Genomic DNA, 25,309 nt, shown 5'->3' on the forward strand with positions numbered 1-25,309 from the left:
GGTAACATCTTCTAAAAGCAATGGAGTATTACAAATTAATTAGAAGAAAATTAGTAGTGTATTAAACTTACATTGCAAGAAAGACTAAATAGTTTGTCAGTGAATAATACATACTGCATACAGACCTACACAAATGAAATAACAGTGCCTCAAAGAAATAACTGTTGGCTTTGATGCTATACCAGCAATTAATTTTCTGCCAAATCCTTCAAAATTTTATTACATAAATAATCCATTCTCCTGACATTTTCTAAACAGAACTGCTCAGAAGTGAAAACTGTTGTCCTTATGCTCCCCTGAAAAGCTGCATTCACTGTATGTCTGCCCCAGTCTGTTCTACATTATTTTCTGCAGCTGAAAGATCATGTCCTGCAAAAGCATCACAAAAGAAAGTGGAACCAGCAGAGGTTTGCCAACCTATATTAGCTGAGGTGATAGTCTTTGCCTTCACTAGAACACATTATAACTAGGTAGTTATGAAAATATTACTTCTTTGGCATATGAGTTAGACCTACATTTGTTGTAAGTGAGCTCCTGAACTAAGCTCTTTTTGACCAGGTTTTAAGGAAGCTGTTGAAAAAACTGTTGATCCCAAAACCATCAAATGCTTAACAATGACTCCTAAGTCAGCAATGCTCTTCAAGGAAATTATAAGTAATGCATTAAGAGGCCTTAAATTCCATTCCAGATAAAAATATTCTCCCTTAGCTCATAATCTTGGTAGATGATGCGGGTGCATGAACCTCAGTCAGACTTTCTTCTATATCTGATGAACATCAGCTATAATGCAACTACTGCCCTTGGTTCATGGGGTACTGCTGATTGCATTACAACATCAGCAGCTGAAAACACCTGAGAGAAAGGGAAATATAATGTCCAGACAGAGCAGGTAAAATTCACAGACAGAATATTGTTGCTTTCCAGTGAAGCCTTGTAGGAGATACCGTGTACAGCCGTGTCCAAACAGCATATTAGGCAAAGTGACAGCATTTGATTTCCAAGGACATGAATTATTTGACTGTTAAATTATTTCCTGAAGTCTCAACGGAAACATTACTTTCTAATAGTTCTGCATCAGATTTGCCTCAGGAAAGACAAAAGGCTAGATTAAATCCTGGTGTGTGAATAGCATTGCTCCCTTCACATTTTTTTAAATTTTATCTACATTTGATAAAGCTACTGTGTGTAAGTCCAACATTTCCTTTTTACCATTGCACTTTACAGTCTAATTCTGGAGTTCTCCTGGCGTTGGTATCTGGAAAGAAGGAAGAGTAATAATTAGAGCTAGGAGTCAAAATCTTTTTAAACAGGTTGATTTGCCCACTGTCAAGCCATTAAATTTTGCCCTTTTTTGTGCCATGAGTTATCTCCTAAACTTTTTGCAGGTCAGACTCAGAATCCTCTTTTAGGCCATTCTTCTTTAATGATTACCTTGGGTCCTGGCTACAGAATTTTATATGTGTTTACACAGACATTGAGAAACTTCATCGTTCGCCTTGCTAGTGTGAGATTATTTCCTCCTTTGTAAAATCCTTCTTGAGATGAACCCTAAAAAACTAGATAATATGTGTGAGGCAAGCAAAAGAACAGGGATAAGACCTATGAAGAGGTTTTGAACATATACTGTTACGTCCATAAAATAATTTAGGGAAAAATACAACTTGCTACTCAAATAACAACATACACACCATTCAAATTCTGGATCAGCTGATACAAGTGGACTGACTCTCCCTTTGAATGTTTCCAGCATTGGAAGCATTTTATGCATGGTTTTGTTCTTGGTTTTTAGGGAGAATCAGGCCCATAGTTTTGGATTTAAAAGAATTAACACCTATTTATATACAGATATGGTATCTGTTTGTACACAAGTTGCTGAAGATGGCCAAGTACCAGGGTCAAGACATTCCCCCTCAAGCAAAGACATAAATATATGACTTTTTTTAGTGAGTAGAAATAATGCTGACTGACAGCAGAGGATATAATTATGTATGCCACCTTAAGCATCAGTGTTTGCAAAAGTAGACCTTTAATTTGCTAAATATCCATAATGTTTGGTTTAGTCTCTCCAAAAAAAAAGAAGGAAATCTGACACATTCATAGTGGCATTGGCTGAATTTTAAACATGAGATTCTCAGAAGATAAAGTCTTACCTGGAATACTCCAGGCATTTATCCATCATTAATAAGAACAGCTTCAACAGAGCAAAGAAACGGAAGAATTGATAGAATAATTAAGAGAAAAATGAGACCAAAATGGCTTAGTTTTCCAAACAGAATAAAAACTTTGAGAAGAGTGAGATGCAAATGAAGGAGATAAATTTGTTCCCTGGTAACATGTCAGAGAGCAGAAACCAGCCACAAAATAGGCTTTGGGGAAGGTCAACGTATCAACAGGACAAGTATGCCCGAGTTGTCCATAAATAAGTTAAAAAGAAGAGTTGAGGGTATAGAAAAGATCCTCAGTGGGAGCAAAAATGTTTACTACAAGATGGGGTTTCATTAACCTAATGGAGGCAGGTGATGCAAGCATCTACAATAAGGATTTGAATTGGATGGTCCAGATCTTTCACAATACTGTGTTCCAGTTCTGGCCTTGGCTCCACAGTTCCTTCCCTTTGACCATCTCATGCAGGATACCTTTGTTTGGGTGAGAAACTGGTGTCCACCACAAATGATATTTCATTACACAGATATGTCATCAAAGCTTGGGCTAAAATAAACAAAAGTCAGGCCGTGACAGATGTGATTCAGGAAAGAATAAGCTTCTACAGGTTCAGAGTGACAAGAGGTCATAGATTTTCATCATTTTCACTCACTTAGAAGGTGAAAAAGGAAAGAATAAATAGACAGTGAAGTTCCTTTTATGTCTGATTCATTTTAGCTATATTTTCACCTCCCATCAGGAAAGAACAGAACTGGGAAGTTCCCCAGGAATCAGTTCTCTGAATTGAGTTCAATTTCTTTTAGAATCCTCTGTGTCCAAGGACAGGATGGAGATTACTTCTATCTCTGGAAATGCCAAATATGAGATCTCAATATCAAAGATTTCTTACACGGGGCACGCTGTACTGCTATCTGCACAGGATGACTTCAAGTAATTTATTATCTACAGGCTCATCTAAAATTTATTTTGAAAACGTTAAGATGATGGGGAAGTAAGCAAACCATGTGAAGCACATCCAAACCTACCTAAATAAAATGCTTCAAGAAGCAGCCAAACCAGAATCTTGTCATATATGATAGAAACAGAAGGATAAAGAAAAAATCCTTCAGATGCTCTATGCATAAATCAATTAATTATTTTGGCTGTGCTTTCTCAATGTTTCCTCTTCAGTTCCATTCAGCTTTATTGCCTGATCAAGAAGGACAAATCTTCTGGCCATAATAAAATCTGTTGGGGGAAAAAAACCTGAAGCTGATGTAGGGCCAGTGCACTTCACAGAGATTGCTGATTGCAGAGCACAAATCCCTGCTTACCCAACACCAGTGATCACTTGCCTGGAAAAGCTCGTGATTCAGACCCTGAGAAGAACAACAGCCTTTTTCATACATGGGGATGAGAAACATTCTCAATGCAAAGAGCAGTCAGTGCCGTGAGGAGCACTGAGTAAGAGGAAAAATAAGATGTGTGTTGTTCTGCAGCTCTGATGATGTGAACTCGATTTCTTCAGTGGGTTTTCAGTTGATGTCTTTACAGTGCAATTACTAAATTAACTGAATTTACCACAAACTTCAGTAATACTTACTCATAAATATAATAGGACTTTAAAGATAGGTGTAACTTGAAGGAGAGAAAAAACAAAACAAAACAATCAGTTCCTTTTAGAATTGATAAAACATTCAAAATACAAATAAACAACAAACAGAATATTTAACCCTCAGCCCCTCCCCACCTTCCCTGGTAAGTATTTCCTCAAAATTTGGGAAATTGCTATGGACTTTAAGCTGAAAAAGGCCTTGCTGCATTATTTCTATGTCTTACTTGAGATTCAGAGAATTTTAATAACTTGGCTAAATCTTATTTCTATTAATATAATTCTCCCATCTATGACCAAATAGAAAGGATATTTCCCAGAGGATATAGAGCCCCAAAAGATAAGAATCAAATCTACATTTCCATAACAAATACCTACATAATTAAATTTTCTCTATTTTTAAAGTTGTGTAGTGCAATACAAACAGATACAAGTGTAGGTGGCTTACTTTGGTTTTGGGATACAGAACTGAACTTTGCAATATGAAAAAAATTTAATGCGTTCAACTTCACTTCTAATTTGAGTGCTTCTATACTTGACCAGAACAGGTGGTTAACCATTCAGTAATATTTTTTATATGTTTATGTTCAAAATGCACTATTTTATGCTTTTAAATTTTCTGTCATTACAATGAAAGTGACTTCAAATTAAATGTGGGAGGTATAAAAAAATTCCACTCTACCCAACATCAAAAAGAATATCAAATTATTGATCTGTAGACAGAAGGAAATTAAATATGGGATCCCCTTTTCATTTAAAAGAAAATAACTGCAACAAGTCTGCAAAAGTTCACAGAAGAAATAGATTAAAAATGTTGACATAAAATCAACTACTGTCTTGAATACATCTTCTGCAGGAGTTTTATTTACAGAACACCACAAATATAAGGATTTATCAGAAGTGTAAAGACTTAACTTTCTTTATTCACTTTTGCGCATACACAGTCACAGAGACATTTCATAGTTCTGACAGCCAAAATTGCGACTTTATCTGTGAAAACAGAATTGTTTTCAGTGATATATCAACTTAATATATTTTGCTTCTGGAAGTTTCTTCTTGGATTTCTTGAAAACATCTCTGTATTTTATCAGAAGTCAGTTTGGACAAAAATCAATCAATACTATTTCCATGGAGAGTTAAAAAATAATTTTTTTCAACTCTGAGGCCTGAGTTGTATTAATCTGGCACACTTTACCTCTGTTAAATATTCATGGAGGCTCAAATCAAACTTGTCATTTCAGTGTAAACTATTCACATCCGTGTAATTGTGTTTTTACCTGCATATAATGCCAGTCCACAGACAGCTTGGTCTACAAAAAAAAATAAAGAATGAGATCAAAGAGACAAGGGTCTTATAGGTGTCCAAGTAACAAGAAATTCAGAGGTAGAGACTTGAGGCCTAATCATAAAGATTAGCTTTAGCTTAACACAGCTAACCAGTGCTCTCATCTCTGACAGAAAGCAGGACTCTTTCTTTCCTTTTATTTACAGCAGGTGGAACGAAAGGTGACCATGTTTTAGCTAAATTTTCCTTTCTAAATATTTACTGTCCCTGTATGATTTGGGCAACATACCATGCACGTGGATCACCATGCTCCCAGAGCACAGGTTCAGGGATTGAGTCCATGACCAAAACACATCACAGCCTGTGTTCTTAGACCTGCATAAAATTCTGGTTTCATGGGTAGCAGTCATTTCCCTTCAGTTTTCAATTCTTTAACTTTTAGTTTTGTGTTGCTTGGTAATTTGAGAGGAAAAAAAAAAAAGAGCCCTAAAAGGATTGTGGATAGTCAGACAACAAAAGCTTGAACACAGGATCTCAAAGACATGGAATAACCTTTATTGGAAGTGATGATGACAGCTCATCTAGTCCAAACTTCTGCTCAGAGCAGGGCCAGCCAAATGATAGACACAGTTGCACCAGACTTCAACCAGTCATGTCTTGAAAAATCTCTGAAGATGGAGAACATACAATTCTTTTGGGCAATTGGTTCCACTATTCCAATGCCCTAAGGTCGAAAAAGCTTTCCTTGAATCAAAATTTGAACATCTCATGTTTAAATTTATACCTGTTGTCTCTTGCCCTCCCAGGGCATACATGTCTTCCTGGATGCTCAATTATATAAAAATATAAGTAGAATACCGTTTTTCCAACACTGACAATGTGGTTATACTGAAGTGAATTACTTCCAGTGAAAGTATAAAAAATATGCTTTTAAATTGCAGATTCTTCAAGCGGTTTCATTAGCAGTTCATTTAATAAAACTAATGGAAAGATTAACCAACCCACTGTTCCATTGTTTCCATTCCCACCTCTCATACATGCTTTTCCAGCTTTACAACCCTCTCACTGAAAGAGAAGAAACAAATGGGAAGTGAAGAAAAATTAGAAATGAAAATAATTAAAAATATCTCAAAAATTTAGAATTTTCAGTTGAAAAATTAAAACAGCTTCAGGATATCTTTTATATATTTATTGTTTTTCAATTCCAATATAGCTCACACCTTTCATCACTACCAAACTTATTAAGTGGAAAAAATTGTAAGTTGTAGTCTGACATATTTAGTTTTTCTTATGCAAGAAATTTCTTGCATCTGCAGAATTGCTTGAGATTCTAAAAACTTTTGCTTATTCATTTGGTCAAGAGTACTGGAAAAAAACCTCTTGTACAGTTCTACCCACCTTGATTACTGGCAAAGAAAATCCAAACACAAAGAAACTCACAAAATATAAGAAAACACTTGAATATAAGACAGGGCATCAATGCTGGTTCTGTTAATTATGACAGATATTTGGACATAAAATTTTGTTAGTTGAACAGATTTATCATGGAATAATTTCTAGGCAAAGGCCAACATTTTCAAATGTCAGTACCCAAAAATCCATCTCCAGGCGCACAATTAAACAAGACAGAATTTTCAACTGTACATCTGTGTAATTTTAACTATTCTATGAAAATCTCATGAATCCCAAACAAGTTTTATCTTTATATTGCATCCATATGTAATGCCAAGATCTCGAGAGGCTTCAGGTTTTGAGGGAAAGCATTCCAAGAAAATATTTCTCCAGATAAATTCCCTGCTTGACCTTGGATATTAAACAACTCTCAGCTATCTTCATACCAGATTACATCCTGTTCTTCACAACACAGGAGACAATAAATGGTTGAGAATTACTGAGGAATAAATATACTAAGGAGATAGAAAGTTTGGTTTTGTGGATGGTGACTAACATATTAGGGAAAGTAGGCTTAGCATATAAAAACCCAGTAATTTATTTTAAAACCACCTTTTCTTTTACAAATTGCTAAGAGTATAAGAATTTTATTCTTCCTTACTTCTACAGAAAGCGGGCATTCCTGGTTTTCTATTTTGTTTCCATTCATCTGGATCAAGGCAGTACAAATATCACTCAGACAATTGGAAGCAATGGTCTCGATTTTTATACGAAATTCTTTTGCTTATGTACAGTGATGTTTTGGACAAGAACATCAGAGCACATTTGAGCAGAGATGCACAAACCTTTACAAAAGCGAAATTGAGGGTATTAAATGTACATCACAAATTTAGAAGCGAGCAACTGGCTGACAAATCTTTCCTGTGATGATTCCCGTCTTGTTAGCTTTTTTGTAAGCCTCCCAAGAGTTTCTTTAGCTGCACCATGTGATACCTCACTACTGCTGTTTTCTGCTCTTGCAGCAAAACCTTCCATTTCATCGTAAACAAATAGTGTTAACGCTTGTGATGCTTAATGTTTTGTCAGCTTGCTCAGCAAGTGTGAAGAAAATGCAAACACTTCCAAGCCTTTTTTTGTGCTGTCAGACTGCACTGAGCAGAGGAGATCTCCCAAATGGATGGTATTGTGTGCTGCATTCAGATCATTTGCTAAAAAATTAAAAGTTGACACTCATGCGATTCTTAAAACAACCCATACCTGGTTACTGAAAATTTTTTTTCCTATCTGGAACAAATACACATTTTTTTTCACAAGAAGCTTATAGGCTATGGACATTTTTTTTTTTAGCTATGACAGGCTTGTTTCCCAGAATGGCTTGCCTTACTTTCATTTCTGTGAGTGGCTTTCTAGATATTCCAATGCAGAATTTCTGTACACATGCTTTATTTTATATTTTAATCTGCAAATGTGCACATTACCTACCCAAGTAGATACGCTTTTCAAGACCTAAATTTTTCATCAATATTTACATCTTTCATCACTTCGTGTAATTAGTCCTTTTTCAGGAGGGGAATGGAAAACTACATCTGGATGTCATGCTTTGCAAAATACAGATTTTTCCTTCTTTCTTGCATTGGTTCTATTTATACATCACTCTTATAACAAGAAAAAGCTAGTTTTATCAGATTAATCACTAACAACAGATAAATTATCCAACTGTAATAACTTCTATTACCCTTAACAAACATGTGCAGCCTCAGGAAAAGCTGATATGCACAATTTGTACAATGCAGACTGACACGATTTAGGGGTTTAAGGGCTCAAAGAAGTAATCCTGAAGCTTACTGTTCCCTTGGTTTTCAAGGTGTTTGAGGTGCATTAAAACATTGAAAACATCAAGTTCAATGTACTTAACAGGTATCTAGTGCTTTTTGACAAGGCCTCTGATATTCATGCTGGCCTCCAGCTGCTAATCCAGAAGGCTACATGTTTCCATAGAACATAATCTCCAAACCCTGTGCAGCTGCCTCAGATACTCCATTGCATCTCAAATGGCAAGTGATGCTTATTTTCAAGCGACTGGATCAAGCCAGTAACAATGATCTGGTACAGCTGCAATTTTATAATTAATTTAAAGCTGTAAACGAGATGCATGTTGCTCTATTTGGTGTGAGAAACAAAAGGAATTCTCATCCCTGGGGTTATCCACATGTGAATGGCCAAGTGTGGTATTTGGGCCTCGAGGGAACGTGTCTGTGCTTCGTTTTTTAAAGTCTGTTTGGCTGCTTTGCAGTTTAAGGGCTTGATTTTGATACCCTTCCTCATTTCCTATGCTTTTATAGCGTTGGATTGGTCTGTTGAGACAAGGAGGTTACAAAAAAGGTTTTAAGAGAGAAACAAACAAAAAAAATAAATGCACAGGTAAACTTAATGTCTTGTTTTATACTGGACTTCTGGTTCGTATGGTTTCTTCTGCTTCAAGATGATTTTTAAACAGACTTAGACATCCCTTTATATAACATTGTCAGTTTGAACCAGATTTATTTGTCCAATGAAGTGTGTTTTATCAGAACATTCATTACCCTTTTTGAACATAGTGGAGTCAAGGATCAGAAAGCAATTTTCCTTATTTCCTGTTCTCAAAACCATGATTTTTTTTTTTTTTTAGTGAGGTTAAGCAGCGCTTTTTCAAATTCCCTGTGCTTGATGTGTCATCTATCGATGAGTCAAGCCTGTTATGCTGGAACTCTGAATACAAGAATTGTCCCTCACTTTGAAAACTTTTAAAAGGAATGCTTTATTGTTTCTATAGGGGAACTTGAAATAAGCTTTCCTTTTATTCGTAGACGTCATGGCCGTAAGCATTGATACAAGGTGTTGACTTTGTATGCAGGCTCTTCAAATATTCATGCTTGCACCATGATTGCATTGCCTAACCAGCTCTTTTTTGAAAGACTAAAGCTACTACATCAACATGAACAGACTGGAATTTCTTTGCATTTTTAGAAACATCTGCTCTACATGTCACTGTGTAACATATCTATATATTTACTGTAAAAGAAATTAAGGTGTCACTTTGCTGCCAAAAGCTTAAGCATGTACAGGACAGCACTATTTTTGACACACTGCAGATGGAGTGCTTTAAAAAGGACAGTTTAGCCTTTGCAGCCACATATAATGGATGTATACCCAGATAAAAACAACTCCATGGAGTGAATGTTTAGTCTGCCTTTCTGCTTTTCACTACATTTTACTTCTAACAGCTGCTTTCTAGTTCACATGAAAATACTACTGATAATTGAGGGAAGAGCTTTGCATCTAAAACATGAATCATGTTTTTCTTACTGACCAGCTTAGGCCCTTCTGTAATATAAGGGAGTTTGAATTCACAGGTCCAAATTCCCAGGATAATATTTTCATGAGACAATGATAGGTTGGCTGGGGTACCCTTTAAGACTTTTACTATGAAACCATGCAATTGTGTAAAGGAGCATATAATATTCACAGGGAGAGAAGAAAAAAGCAGGAGGATGAGACCCTGCATAGTGATTACAACTTTTAGCTACTGCATTTGTAATTTCTAAAAGCTCTTACATCCTTTACTTTGTTTAGAGGATAAAAGAACAGTGAAGAACACTGGAAAGCCTATGGAAATACTCAAGAACTGGCATGCAGCAGGAGACTCCAGTGGAAAAGAAGAGCAGGAGGGGAAGATTTGTCAGTCTCCCAAGATACCCATTTCATCGCTGCAGAAGAGGCAGTGGTGAAAATGAGGTATTTTTGGTTTTGTGTGACCACCTCTTAACACCTCACACTCTGCCTCTTCTCAACAAACATTCTTTGCTGGACATTTTTGTTCTTGGGGATAGTCCAATTGCAAGAGGAACTGCTGGTCTCACTTAAATTTATGTTATTATTTTTAATTAATCTGTTAAACTAAATTGTCACTGAAAAGAACACACCTATTTAGCAGCATCTGAAAAATTGAATTGATTCAGGAGATGGTCCAGAATATCTAAAAAAAATAAATCTCAAAGTTTCAGAATATATATGTAGCCACCACTGTAAAGTATATCACAGTAAGTAGCTGAATATCACAATGACTCTTATTTGGAGGAGAATTCTTAAGAAGGAAAGAGAGAGATCTCAGCATGGAGGTTCTCCTGCCTTCTTTTACTTTCATAGCTACAAGTAGTTTTAAACATTCTTTTCCTAAAAGCTCCTCCTGATCTGTCCACGTTCACTTATTGTGTCCAATACACGGAAAGTGAGAGTGAAAGGCTATTGATGTTTCAGCAAAGGTTAGAAAAACCCTTCTGAGGTGAGTCCCTGACCATTCCCTTTCACTGTGCCTTGGTTCTCCCTGTGGGAGGTCTCACTGACCACAGGCTGGACTCTGCCTGGGGGAGGCAATGCAGGAGCTCACTCACCACGCTCAGCTGCAGAGGGACTAGACTAGAGCTGGTCTGAAGAAAAGCCATTCCACCACAATGTAATAGGTTATCAGGTCCTCAGCACCAGCTATTTCTCTCTGCAGACCCATTGCTATCTATCCACCTGCTAATGCAGAAGTAGCTCCACTGCCTGCCAACTGTATGTGGAGCGCCGTGACTGGCATTTCCTGCATATGCTCGTTCTTTTTGTCCCTCCTGCAAAATCCAGGCAGAGAAGTTGATGCTAAATAGCACAAGACATTCTCTCCCTTCAGTGCCTGAGCAATCTGTCTCTGTGGTCTTCCCAGCCTCCCTGAGCCCAAGGGTTTGGAAAATAAAAATATCAACCAAACCCAACTAAATCAAATTGTACAGAATGAAGCAGAGCCAGAGCTCCGGCTGTCCCTCATCATTCAGAAGCAGAGTACTGTGATGGGTGAAAAAATAAATGCTTCTCACAACTGACAATTCTTTACTCTCATTTTTCTTTCAATAAATAATATTGAGTTTGTGTAGATGCTTTTTAAGATGAAGAAGAATGAGGCAAAATTAAGTGGTATTGAACACCAAAACGTCACTTTAGCTAAGCAGCAGGATGTTTAGGTCTTTGCTGAAAGCTTATCTGAACTACTGGAAGCTCCTTGACTCTGCAAAATCATGCAATACCTTTTAAAGCAGGTCAAATATCAGGCACTTCAGCTGCCAGGAGTTTCCCATCAGCAAAAAGAGAGGATGGGGAAGAAAGAAGCTCTTCCATCTTTCCCGAAACGAGGAAAGGCTGGTGCTACAGTCAGGTGACAGTTAGGGGGATTGGATATTGTTTTGTACAAATTTTCCTTCTGCCAAATTTAATTATATATCCTTTTTTTTATATGAATAGATTCTATTGTTTTTAAGCAAAACCTGTGCCTAGATTCAAAAGTATTCTGCAAATGCAGTGTCATGCATGCTTATGAAAATCCTTATGGAAAATTATGTGTATAGAATATATAATTACATGTACACGTACAGATTATTTCCACCACTTTCATGGACACATCCCTAAGTGTTTGCAGGAGAAATCAAAATATTTGGACATAATTTATTAGCTGGACAATTATACAAATTGTATATTTGTATTTCAAATGAGTCCCGTATTTTTTCTACATTCTGTGTAATATTTGATCAACTCATTAAGAAACATGAAGATTAAAATTCAGGAGTGTCTGGATGCATGCCTGTTACACCTAATTAGTGATTGCTGGAAAAAGAATCTGAGAATTATCATACTGCATAATGGCAAAGATCTACACAGCAATAAAATTATTCTGCGCAGTGTTTTAATTTGATTCACTGTCTTTGGTAAACTTAAACAGGTGAAGCAAAATGCAGCATTTTGCATGATGTCAGAGTTTAATCTTAGAGTTTTATTTATAAATGTTACGAGTCATTTGAAGAAAGGAGTAATTGTCATAGTAGAAAGGTGCAATATTACAGATTTTTTACAGCCATGCTGTAATGGCTTCAGTGTGTATTAAATATTTAAACATGCATAACATACATTAAAAAATTGACAGAGCTGCAGAGGATAGAAACACAGCACTTTGGGTATAAAGATTTCAGATACAATACAGGGCATGAAAGCAAAGTAACTGAGTAAGTGTGAATCATCCTGCTCAGATGCTGAGAATGTTCAAAGGGTTAAGGATGGCAAATCACATTTTGTTGCTATGTGCAGCAGGGATAAAAATCTACTGGAACCCCCTTTAATAGGTGAAAGGTGGTCTGAGCCAAAACGCACACACTGACGTCCAACCCTTCCCCAGAGAATCAATGATGTTTTTTTGTGTGTGATCAATGTAATATTCCACAGCTAAATTTAGGGACTCTGCATCCTATGAAAATGGCACCTCTCTATGACTAATTAACAATAAAAAATTGTGGTTATCTACAGGTTTAATTATTTAATCTACAAGGTTTTGATTAACTTAAATCTTTTTACTAAGGACCAAAAAGTATATGGGGGGGGGGGAAAAGCATTTCTAATGCTGTTTATTCAGAAGGGATTCTGTAATTTTCCCTAGTCAGCTTGTAAGATTACACCATCTTTGCTGTTAACTTCCCTAACCCAAGCAAGATACAGTGTGAGACAGACTGCTAATAATTTTCACTGTCTCACTGTACTATTTGGTTAAATCATAAACTATGTCTACAGAGCTGCTTCTTTTTATTTTGGAATTTTTAAAGACTTTTAGTAGTAGAGAGATCATAAGATTCAGTGTTTGATTTTGATGTGTTAGAAGAAAGCTAAGAAGTTGAAAACAGATACCTTTAGTCACAGTGACAGTACCTGGTTTCAGGCATATTTTACTAAGCAAACAAACCTCTACATCCAGGTTCACTCTCTTTTCTGTGCTGGTACCTGCATCTGCATGTTTACAAGTCGTGGGGTGATTGATACCTGTTGGTCCACCAAAGTCAGAGGGAATTTTGTTTGATATCAGGGGGGGCAGATTTCACCTTTAATAATTCATTTAGCACACAGGCTGGAGTATTTGCAGTGATGTCGTGGATGGGTACTGTGTAAAGGATGAAACAGGGAAAAAATACTCTCACCATAGAAGCTCTTCCAGGAGCTGTGACCACTGTGAGCCCCCTCTTCTCTAAGTACTCTGAAGATCCTGCTTATATGCTATTTCTCTTTCTTAAAGTGCATAACAAAAATCATTTAAATGAAGATTTAAAGGAAAAACAGACCTGAAACTCAGGGTATAAGAAAGAGATCAGTTCTCACCTCTGACATTAGATTGTTCTAAAATCATAAGCAAACCCATATGGCTTAATTTAGAAACGTTAATAAGAGAAATTAACACATGAGGAGATTTCTGAGAGTTTTGCAAATTCATACCAGACTAAGAAAAATACCCTATGAAAGTCTACTTCCTTGCATTTTTCTTAACCTTATCCCCCACTTGTAAGACGGAAAAATGAAGATACACTATAAAAATTAATATTTAAATATGAGGTATTGTTCTTAGTATCACAAATGTTATTGTGCATTCAAATATTTTAAGGGCAGGTGTCGAGAGAATGAGATCAGACTTAGATGATCTCCAGAGGTCCCTTCCAACCCCAGACATTCTGTGATTTGGTGATTCTCTAATATTTAATCTATTGCTGTAGTAATTACCATATCAAGCAGAAGTTCATTAGGGATAAATGTCATATGATGTAGGGATTATTCTGGAATAGTCTTCGTGTTAAACTTACATTCAAAAGCATTTTTTTAGGAAGAAGCCTATGCTAGCAAATAGAACAAATTTTCAAGAACCAGTTAACCTATGTGTAGGCAAAGTCTGCAGAAAAATTCCATTTGTATGATTCCAGGGTGCCCTTGAGGTTCAGGCAGAGAATTCAGAACCTCTCCCCCAACCAGAGAAGTTTGTAATGTTATCATTAAACCAACAAGAGAAATACATTGGTCAATAGCAGTTAGGCTTGCACTTTTCACTATTGGCAAGTAAGCAACATGTGGGCAACTCAGCTAGCAAATGTCATGATTTCAGTTATTTGCTCCAAATTTTGACCAATGATTAGAACAGCCTATGGACAGATTCACAGACACAGTAAGTATCACAGCTCTTCAGTGACACTGAGTCCTAATGCTAACAGTACTTTATGATTTATCTATATTTGTCTACAGTTATAGGCTATGTTCTGATACCATCACCCCACACATACAGACCTCTCCAGCTGTTACATGCTCCCTTTTACCCACTGTGCTCTGGATGAAAGAAAAAAGTTTGTGTAAATGTTTATGTTATCACAAAAATATGGATCTTGTGATCTTATTAGGTAGGTGTAAAGAATGAAACATGGAAAACATTCTCCTGTGGCAATGGACACATAAACAATCAAATGCCTTCTTAGACGACTCAGCTCTGCTTGCCTAGAGAAGGCAAGAGGTGCAGATGTCAGGATGATTGTGATCCCATCTAATCTCTGCTGAGAAGTGTGAGGACTCATTGTCACCAGTTTTCTCACAGACAGGCTCCAGATACCAACATTTCTCTATAAATAAAGTTTCAGGGCCATTTTACAACCACATGCCCTTCTGATGGGGAAAAAAAAAAAAAGACAGTCATTCCCATATCCCCATTCATACAGCACAAATAAAAAAAGAATTCTGGTTTGTTTCACGAAGAAAGAACATTCACAGAGCTCAGTTCATCCTCCCTCTCTGTAGAGTGTTTTTGATTACATTTTAAGACAAACTCTGGTGACTGAAAGGCACAGAAACCTCAGTGTTTAGAGGGAGCAAACACTGTTAATGTCACTACCTCCAAGGGGTTACTGATCATTGTGAACTTTTGATTATCACACTGTAAAATAAAGAAGACATTTCTATTTCTCTTGAACATGCTTGGGTTTTATAAGTCCTGTGCACAAAATAGGATACAGTCAAATTTTATCGAAGGTCAGGTATGTCTAATTGGGAATGCCCACTGCAATTTAACATATTAAATCAATATATCCTACCAACAATAGGCAAAAAACCCAAGCAAATCACCCAAACTCAACTCAACTCCCCAAAAGCCCCAAAAATATACTGAAAATTTTGCCAGGCCTGTTATGATCCCAGATCATGTGCTATGGAAGTTAGACACTTCTCTATCTCTAATAGAGTTACTATGAGGGAAAGAATGAAGACCAGAGGGAGAGATGGAAAACTCGTTTTGGAAACTAAGAGACTCAACTCCATTCCAAGGAAAAAAGAAGGCTGTGAGTGGTAGACCTACCAGAACATCTACAGTTGAAACACTGGAAGACAGCACTTTGATTTGATAACTTGCTGGAAGTTTCTAGCTGGCAGTATTTGGGCTGGTTTTAGTCTGCTCTCAGCTGTGGTTCTTGCTATACACAACGATAAAGGCTGACATAATGAAAGCAAAATTAAGTAAACTGCAAACCCTGTGTGCATTTTTTTTTCAGGTGTTTACTCATTCAGTGCCCCCACAGGCCCAAGTGCTGGCCCATTATTCCCAAGAGTGCTCTATTTCAAACCAGTGACACAGAGACAGGGAAAGGTTACTCAAACTGTGCAGAACCTGGTTTTGAAGCAAATTATTCTTCCATATGTTCAATACCTTTAGAAAAAAATAGTCCAGGCAGGCCTATCTATTTATGTTCAACATTTCTGAAACAGTTTTGAATCCAACTGAAGTAACAGGTGACTGCATTAAGAGGAGCAAAAGACCGAACAACCAAACACAATCACAAGCTATTTTTCAGATGACTCTGCCTTGCATGTTCCTGACAAAGCCTGGGCAGACTTCAGGGGATGTATTATGTCTGTGTAGTGAACAAGGCTCTTGTCCATTGGAATAATGCTTTATCTGAAGCAGATAGGAATATGTGGGCTGAAAATTGAAATAGTTGAAAAGTGGAAAACTGAAGGACAGCACAGGGAGGTAACTTCTAAGGTCACAGGCAACAAGCTTCTGGTGGAGGTGGAAGGCTTTTTAATCACTGAACAACAGACAGCAAGGAGAATATCTGTCTATGTAGTATGAGGAAATATTTGTTTTGCCTTTGCAGTTCATTCTTTTTTTTTGTCTCTGCAGTGCTGTGGGCTCCCTGCTCTGCCCTGGGCTTCCATACTGCTAACAGGAAAAATCAGTCATGAAAATAGACCAGCTGCTGGCACAAAACCAATAACACTTCCTCTCTTTTCACAGGTGATACAATCCACTCTTCCTTTTCTCAGATTAGTTTTTCTAAATGCATTCCATTTCCATTTAATAGATTCAATGGAAAACTACGCAAGTCTTGCATAAACAATACTTTTAAACAGTCATAGAAATGTCACTTTTATTTTTCCCTCAAGACAAGTTGTTTCCCTAGTGTGCATAAACTTTCTAGAAGATGAACTTCAGACTTGCTTTTAGGATCTCTGGAAAACAGCGAAGAGACACTTTTGAATATCAGGGAACCTTAGTCACATGATTAGTAATAGCAAGGAAATGTCGTGATTTGAACTGTTTCCTGACCTAGAGTCGAAATTAATGTGTCCATAGAAGATGAGAGTACAACACCACATCCAGAAATTAATACTGTCTCATCAATTCTCAGGAATATGGGATTTAGGGCGGTCACCAGGCAGCTTTTTGTCAGGTCAACAGCAACTACACAGCCCCTATACGGACACATGGTGCATCTTTGCTCCGATATTCTGAGAATCCCTCTCCCACCCTGCCTCAACATTTCCTTTTCTGAGAGACTGGGAGGCAGAAGGAATCCTGCAGAACATTTTTGGCCGTGGGGACACAACGAATTTGGCCTTGCACCTGCGTCACACTGCTAACACAAAAAAACCCACTGTTCCTGACCAAATGTCATTTGTGGCTTGCAGAGTGCAAGTGCAATTCCGTGTTAACAGCACACGATTACTTGTTCCTGGCTTCATTACTTGGTGATGTTAACGATGTATGGATTGGCCAGTGTATGACAGTTCTTCCCTTGAAGGATACCTAAGGCTCTCCTGTAAATAAATTAGGTGAAATGCAAATAAAAAGCCCCAAGCCTAAACCAGTTTGTGAAAGGCTGCCTGTAAGTGTTCTATTCGTACTTTTCTCACTGCAGGCAACCAGGGTGTGAAGCAGGTAAGAAGTCAAGCAAGCTCTTGACGTCAGTTATTCCTCATTTGGAACAATTTTAAACAATCTTTGACTTATGTTCATATGCTGATCATTGATTAAGCCCCAGGGATGTTTCCTCTGGTGTTTCTTTGCCTTTATTACTATAAACAATGTAGTACTTTTCCAAACCGCTTAGTTTCAGGTTCTATGAATGGTCTATTAATAAATGCACCCTTATATTTTTTGTTTCTCATTAATACCTAGAAGACAGCTGATTTTCTGACAAGCTCAGAGTCTCTGAAACACTCATCATTATCAGCAATAAGTCATGTTTATTTCTTAGTTGCACTCGAACATTAGAATTTATGCACAAAGAGTGTTTAATTCCTCTAACAGAATGATCAATTTTTGTATTTCTCCGTAGAGTTACACATTAGTCACTTGGCATTTTCACTTAAATGAATGTGTTCACTTAAAATAAATAGTAAGGAAAAAACAATAGCAGACATAGAGGCTTAATAATCAAGTAGCATGCTTATAGCCATAACTATGGGACTTCTGATGTTATAAGATGCCTGCTTTTAGGCACACAGCACATACAGTGGTTTTAGACAGAATTAATTTCTCCCACTGTCTTTTATTAAAAGCAAAGGAAGGCTCCAGTTCACAGATTAATAACTTGTGAGTTATCATTTCAGCTGTTTTCAGGGAATATTGCATGTGAGCACCTGGATTTCATGCTTCTTCATAGCAGGGAACCCAGTAATACGGACTGCTCAAGTTTTCTTTTCAGTCTTTCTCCACACAGTTTCCAAAAGCCACTGATGTGTCTCGCTACCACCCACTGAAAGCCTCAACTTGCCTGATGACAATTGTTTTTCAGGGCAAAGCCTCAACAGTGCTGCATCTCAACAGATAGAAGTCTGAGAGCTTTCTCAGAGGACCTGTGGACACTGAGCTACTAAGGATAAACGTGGGTCAGCTCTTGCACTTGAGATGTGTTGTGCTGTGTGCTGAAGCTGAACTTGGAGACGTCATCTCAGCAAAGATGGGAAACTGATACAATGACTGACATAAAAGAATAGCCCCACACCAAGAATAGCTGTTAGCAGGAAAAGTGTTCCTCTCCTTCCCATCTCTGGTTAGAGTCAGGAATGGTTCTCCTTTCAGGTTAGCACTGCTCCAGAGCATGGCAGAGCAGATGCTTGGCTTCTGAGGGGAGGTGGGAAAAGGTAGTATTCCCAAAGCTGGGCGTGGCAGGAGGGGAGCAGGTTTGAAACAGCAGAAAGTAGAGGTGAGTTGGTTTGCCCCTCTGTTTGTCAGCTGCTAGACTATCAACCTTATTCTTCTGATTTCCAATTTATTACCATTCTTCACAGAAAGCATGTAGTGTTGGGGTGGGTTTTTTTGTTTTGTTTTGGGGTTTTTTATTCGTTTGTTTGCTTGTTGTGGGGTTTACTACTGAGACTAGTGCAATGCAGAGCACTGCACAACTACGAGGTAGTTGTAGCACTGCACAACAACATATTTCTGTGGTCAGGTCATACAGTAACATGACCAATCTATTATCAGCTAGGCCTGAACCTTTCATGGGGATCATGAAGCACAATGTTTGTATTCAGTCATTTATTGCTATTGTTTCTTGCTTGTCTCAGACATGTTCTAAACTGTGACAGGAAGGAAAGCCCTTAAGTTTCTTCACACATCTTTTTCTGTCTAAAAGGTGTTGGAGCGTTAAGTAACTACTGCTAGGAGAGCCCAGAACAAGCATTTTTGTGTACATGATGACAAGAATTGTTACAAGATCTGAATATTGCATTCATGGCCCATTGACTCCACGCAGGAGCAGGTGGATATGAAATGAGTATAGGACCCCACGGAGAACCCTGCCAGGACCTGTGGAGAGGAGCCCACACTGGAACAGGTATTTTGGCAGGACTTGTGATCCAGTGGAGGATCCACACTGGAGCAGCCTGTTCCTAGGCCACTGCACCCCATGCAAGGGACCCACACTGGAGCAGTTCACGGAGAACTACAGCCCGTGGCAAGGACTCACACTGCAGCGGTTCATGGAGAACTACTCACACTGCAGCAGTTCATGGAGAACTGCCTCCTGTGAGAGGGACCTCACTCTGGAGCAGGGGAAGTGTGTGAGGAGGAAGAAGCAACAGAGACAACACGGGATGAACTGACCGCAACTCTGCCCCGCTTTCTGGGGAGGAGGTAGAGAAGTCTGGAGTGAAATTAAGCCTGGGAAGAAGGGAGAGGTGAAGGGGAAGGTTTTGTAAGATTTGATCTTATTTCTTATTATACTACTCCGATTTTACTGGTAATAAATCACATTCATTTCCTCCAGTCGAGTCTGTTTTGCCTGTGATGGTAACTGCTGGGTGATCTCTCTGTCTTCATCTTGACCTGCAAGCCTTTTTTTGTATTTTCTGCTCCCTGTTCTGCTGAGGAGGGGAGTGACAGGGTGGCTTGGTGGGCATCTGACAGCTGGGCCATGTGAATCCACTGCAGCCTTTACCTATCAAGGTATCACCAATAAAGTAGCACAGCTTTGGAGTAAATTCCACTCCCTTTGACACTAGTAACACTTTTTCCTAAGGTACAAAGTGCATACTACTCATATGCCAACTATTTAGTTGAAAAGATTAACATTTTCAAAATGTGTACTGAATGATACTATGAGCTCTAAAAGCTTTCCTTGGGAATGTTTATATGTCAGCTACCTGAGCTGTCCCGAATCCCCCCCACACACACACACACTTTAAAGGTGAAACAAACTTCATAGTAACAACAGAAAATGCCTGGAAGAACTGGGAGAATTAAAACATAACTACAAAGTAAATCCAGTGGGAAAACTAACATTTTGAATCACCCCTTTGAGGAAACCCGCTTCCCTCAACTCTTATTGCAGTATTCCTCACAGCTCTTCCACTTTGCCTTGTTCGACTCATCATTCCTGCTGCATGAAGGAGAGCGAAATTATTGCTGTAAAATAAAAGGCCACGGACAAGGAACTGGAACACAAAGAAAATCTCTCTAAGAGCTCTCCCACTGTGGATGAAGCTCACCGTACACAGAGTAGGGAGATGCCTTCCTTCTTCACTCGCTCCCCCTTCCTGTTTCTCACCTCCTGATGCTTATTCAAAATATTCTTCTCTGACTGTGCTGAGTTTTGTCCTGTGATATTTTGTCAGATGTGTAAATTCCAGCCTACCAAATAAACACAGGATCAAATCACGGGCAAATTGACTTACCAGAGGCAAACACATCTGGGGAGGTTTTTCTGACAGATTTTTACTATATTTCTTGATTCAGTGGACCTACAAAGCATGGAAGGCTGGCAGTTACTTTTCTAAAAAGCACATTAGAGTAGTAACAGGTGATCCTGAACAAACTTGTGAGAGGGCTACAGTCTGCTTCAGCACCACGTGAATTCAGATTTGGGACAGTTTAATGTTGGGTGTGTAGGTACCTGAAGGCTCTTCTCTTCTGTACCCACTGCCCAATATAATCTCCAAAAATACTTCTGTGAGTACAGGTAAGTAAACACTTGGATTAAACTCACTGAAAGTGAGGTTAAAAGAGAAATACTATTAACATGCAGTGCTACTCCTACACCAACAGCTGGTAAGCCCTCAGAAAAACATAAATAAACTAATTAGACACAGAAAAACCTTTAGTGTGCTGGTGTCCAACCACTCATTGTACCATCCTCTTTGATAAGCAAGGGGAAAAGGGAATCAACACAATCTCACTTTCAGGCATATGACCTATTCACCAGTGACCTTTATCTAAGTAGCAGAGTACCTTTACTTATAGCTATGAGCTGATGTACACAAGCATGCTTGGATATCCAATGAATTAGGTACAAATTCCATCAATTTGTCTGCACCTGCTTTTTTTTTTTTTCATTCATAAGAGCTGTAAGAGTCTAAAAATTCCCAAAGGAATGTGTGGGAGCTCCTGTCACCTGTGAAATAATACTCTGATTGTGAAGTTTTCAATACCTATAACAGAATACTAAAGACAAGTCATTGAACAAAGCAAGAGCACCTATTAAAATTTAATTGCAGTATTTCTACTGCTGATTTCAGAAACTTTCCAGGTTTACGTTTCTTGGCACGTATGCAAGACTACCACCCAACTTTTAGCTAAAAGGGTAAAAGTTCTTACTGAATTTAATCCATCAGACTGGGGAAAAACAAGGTAAAAAGGGGAAAGAAGAATTCTGCAAGATCTAAGAGATAACTATTGCAAGATGGACAACTTCATCAGTAACCATGCATGTGGATGTACAAACCTGTGTCTGTCTCTTTCTGGTGATTAGAGTTTATCTGTTCAGGTGGAGATTGACTTTGTTCACCTCAGTTTCTTCCTTTTCCATTTCAACAATTCTGTCACAACATAGGCATGGACCAAAGTTGGGTGTTTCAACTCGAAGGTACACAGATGAATTGCACAACTGTGTTCACAGAATATTTGGTTTTCAAAGTAAAATGCAATACCAAGGCATTCAGTGGAATCCAAACATAAATGCTGCAGATCAGATCCTGTGCTCTTATACAGTGATGAGGTTAAGTTTTAGTCATCTTATTGGCAGTGGTTTTAGATTAGGTGAGGATATGCCCTGACACAGATTTTAATGACATATTAGAAGTAGAGATAGTATTATGAAGAACAGTTTCCCAAATTTTGTAAAAGTGAAGAGTGAGAATCTGCAGCAGAAAAGAAATAGGATTGGAGTGCATTTATTGCAGAAGAAATAGCCAAGATTCCTATGGCCCAGCCATAGGTTCTCCTAAACTTAGAGATCTGCAAAGTCATAACTGTATTTTCTTCTTGTTTATTTAAGAAATGTCTTGCATGTTCTTAGTGTTATGTAAAAACTATTTATTAACCACCTGCAACTTTTCCATTGGCTCTGGGAAGCTGCCATTCCAGTACAATGCCAAAACCTACTTCAAGTGTTTTGCAAAGTCACTTGCTGCTCAATGACATTAAAACAAATGGAAGGTTTTAAATTTCATAACCCATCAAGCAGACAAAGATTTCAAAACAGAGACCTGTGAAAACTTTGGTGGATCACAGAAAACAACATTCCAGGCAGGGGCTCTTCTCTGTATTCACCAATAATGTTTGCACAACTGTGGAGGGAGAAGAAGTATGTTGGCACTTATAATCTGCCTCCTATCATTGTACAAATCAGCATAAATCTCTCTACAGCAGAGGAAGAACACTGATTTACATCAAATATTGGACCAAATACTCTCTCATTCATATTGGACTACTCATGCACTCTCAAGATATGAACTTAGGGTATGTATTCTACCACATACTGGCAGCACTTGGAACATTCCCTTCTTCTTAAAAAAGATCTGAGGCACCCACTACTGTAATCTTCACATTTATAGTAACCTGCCAGTTTCTACTTGTATTTAAAGTTCTAATTGTACATGGGATTTTAGGTCTCAGTTTATATTTGTAATATGGAACAGTATTCTCCTACAGATTTTTCAAGGAAAGCTGAGAAAACACTACTTTTTAAGCATACAACTGAAGAGATTTTTAGAGAAAAATAGAAGAGAAAATAGATTTTTTTTTCAGTGTTAGAAGAACAATTATTTAAAATAGAGATGATCATGAGTAGAAAAGAGACAATTCCATTCATAAACCTGCTTTTGTATTTTTATCGGTCAGAATTAAAAATTTTCCCCAAGAATTGCATAAATTAATTTTTATCATTCAATATTTTATTTTCATATAAAAGATTTCCACGAATACATAATTCCTGCAGGAATATTATAGGATTATTTGCAGAAGATGCTTTTTATTCCCCTTGAGTTTTCCATTCTAAGCAGGAAATGATGCTGCTAGTACTTGGATGAGCTCCAGGAAGAGGAGTAGACTAATAGCATATGTGCTGGATGAGAAAGGATTATAGACAATAGAATACAGTATATGCATATGCTCACCTCAAAAAAGCTATCCTGCTCTTGCAACACATTTCTGCTGTTGCTCCCTGCTGCCCACTCTAATGAACAAGTTATGCTCTTCACCTTTATAGATCCTATCTTATAACATAATTGTGCAGTGAAAATGTTAATTGCAGCAACATGCCATGCTAACAGAAGGATTTATCCATTCTGCTTGCACTGTTGCTCGGTGATTTAGCATGACAGTGAATTTGTAGAAATAACTTACTGCAGATTTCATGCCTTGTAAAAGAGGACATCAGATGTTTGCCTCACTCCAACAGGCCCCACTTGTCCTCCTGTGAGAACCTTGCAAGCAACACGTAATATGTTAGCAGTAGTTTATGCCTGTAGAGATCCCCACCCCCCAAAAAAATAAAAATCCAGATTTTGACATTGCTGAAATATCCCAGTTTGGGATACATGGTCATCTCTCGTCTTTTCCATTTCCCTCTCTTTAACAAAATTAATCAATTTGCAGTGATTTTTGCACTCTTCCACCTGGATATGGAGCAGGAGGTCTGGGAACTGGGGTCCAACTAATAGTAAGGATGTGAGGGAAAGCATTTAACAGCCTAGGAAGTGGAGATGCCTTAAAATAATTAAAAGTAATTTAAAAAACCCCCATAAAATAATTAAAAGTAATTTAAAAAAAACCCATAAAATAAATCTAGCAGCTTGGGGTGAGGGAAAGTGAGCTCCACAAGCTGAGCAAAAAGTCCCTACCCTATCCCACAATGTTCTTTGTGGCTCATGAAGATACAAGTTCTGCCCCCCATCCTTATCCCTGATGAAAGCAGAGGTCTGGAAAGTAGCACATTCCCTTTTGCCATAAGGTTCTCACTTGTTAATGTAATTTTTCACGTTTACATCACATATTTGATTGTGATCATCTGGCCAAAAGGGTATACCAGGGCAACAGTAGAAAAAAATTGTTAAATTTTGAGGGTTTTGCCTCAGAACTTAACCCCATGGTCTAGGAAATACACAAGCCAAGTAGTATCTATGCTATACAACATTATGTGCCCAAGTTGCTTCTCCAGGCAACAAGCAAATAAGCACTCACATGCATTTTACTAAGTGGCTCATACCAATATATGGGTCAGATTTTGCTGAAGACTTTACAGCTATCAAACACCATATAGCATTTATGGGTTTCTATACATCACTCTTCTTTACTTTTCCAGCAAAATGAATATAGCATGTAAAATACTGCCAAGCCTTCATCCTCATATTACTAAATAATTTTTATATACTTAGTTGCAGCATCATTTTTTCCCAGCTATATCAGTGGAATTTACTTAAAACCCCACAGTGTAGTACCCAAAACTGAAGAGGCTAAACCTCAATTTAAAGAACAAAAATGACACGAAAGAAAGATTGGGTAAAGTTTAAGCCAATGAAAGTATGAGTCATTATTATATAACAAGCAAGTTGGATATATTTTAAGCTGAAAAAAAAGATAGGTTGAGAGGGGAAGAGAGCACAGAAGTGGGAGTCAACAGGGGAACTGAGGTAAAGTAAGTGGGTATATAAAAGTTTATGAGCACTATTAGGAACTTGTGTGTTCTCCTGATTCTTGTTTACCTCCATTTTCTTTAAGTCTCAGGTAGAGCTCTTAAAAGATGCTAACTGTTTTCATCCCAAGGGATGAACTACCCATTCAAACCATATCAAGGCAATTAATTGCCACTGGGTATCTATTAGGCAAACTTCTAGGTAACTTTGACAAACTTATTCTGTTCATAGAAGACACAGCTGGGTAGAAATTAGTCTCTAAAAATACTTTCACACAACCTGCTTGTTTTCTAGTCACTGTCTTCTTATGTTATGCTCATTCCATCTGT

The 25,309-nt window shown here is 37.9% G+C and overlaps 1 long non-coding RNA gene across 1 annotated transcript in view; it reads left to right on the plus strand.

The window, feature by feature from the left end:
- LOC113978417 overlaps positions 1 to 19,539 on the plus strand; it is a 110,154-nt gene extending 90,615 nt beyond the window's left edge. The window contains exons 3-5 of the long non-coding RNA XR_003537570.1: positions 16,468 to 16,581; positions 18,365 to 18,454; positions 19,325 to 19,539. This is a non-coding gene — a long non-coding RNA (uncharacterized LOC113978417). The remainder of the gene's footprint in view (positions 1 to 16,467; positions 16,582 to 18,364; positions 18,455 to 19,324) is intronic.
- The last annotated feature ends 5,770 nt before the right edge of the window (positions 19,540 to 25,309 follow it).

The sequence above is a fragment of the Neopelma chrysocephalum genome, unplaced genomic scaffold (assembly GCF_003984885.1).
Source record: "Neopelma chrysocephalum unplaced genomic scaffold, ASM398488v2 Primary Assembly neopelma1_323, whole genome shotgun sequence".
NCBI classification, from domain to species: Eukaryota; Metazoa; Chordata; class Aves; order Passeriformes; family Pipridae; genus Neopelma; species Neopelma chrysocephalum.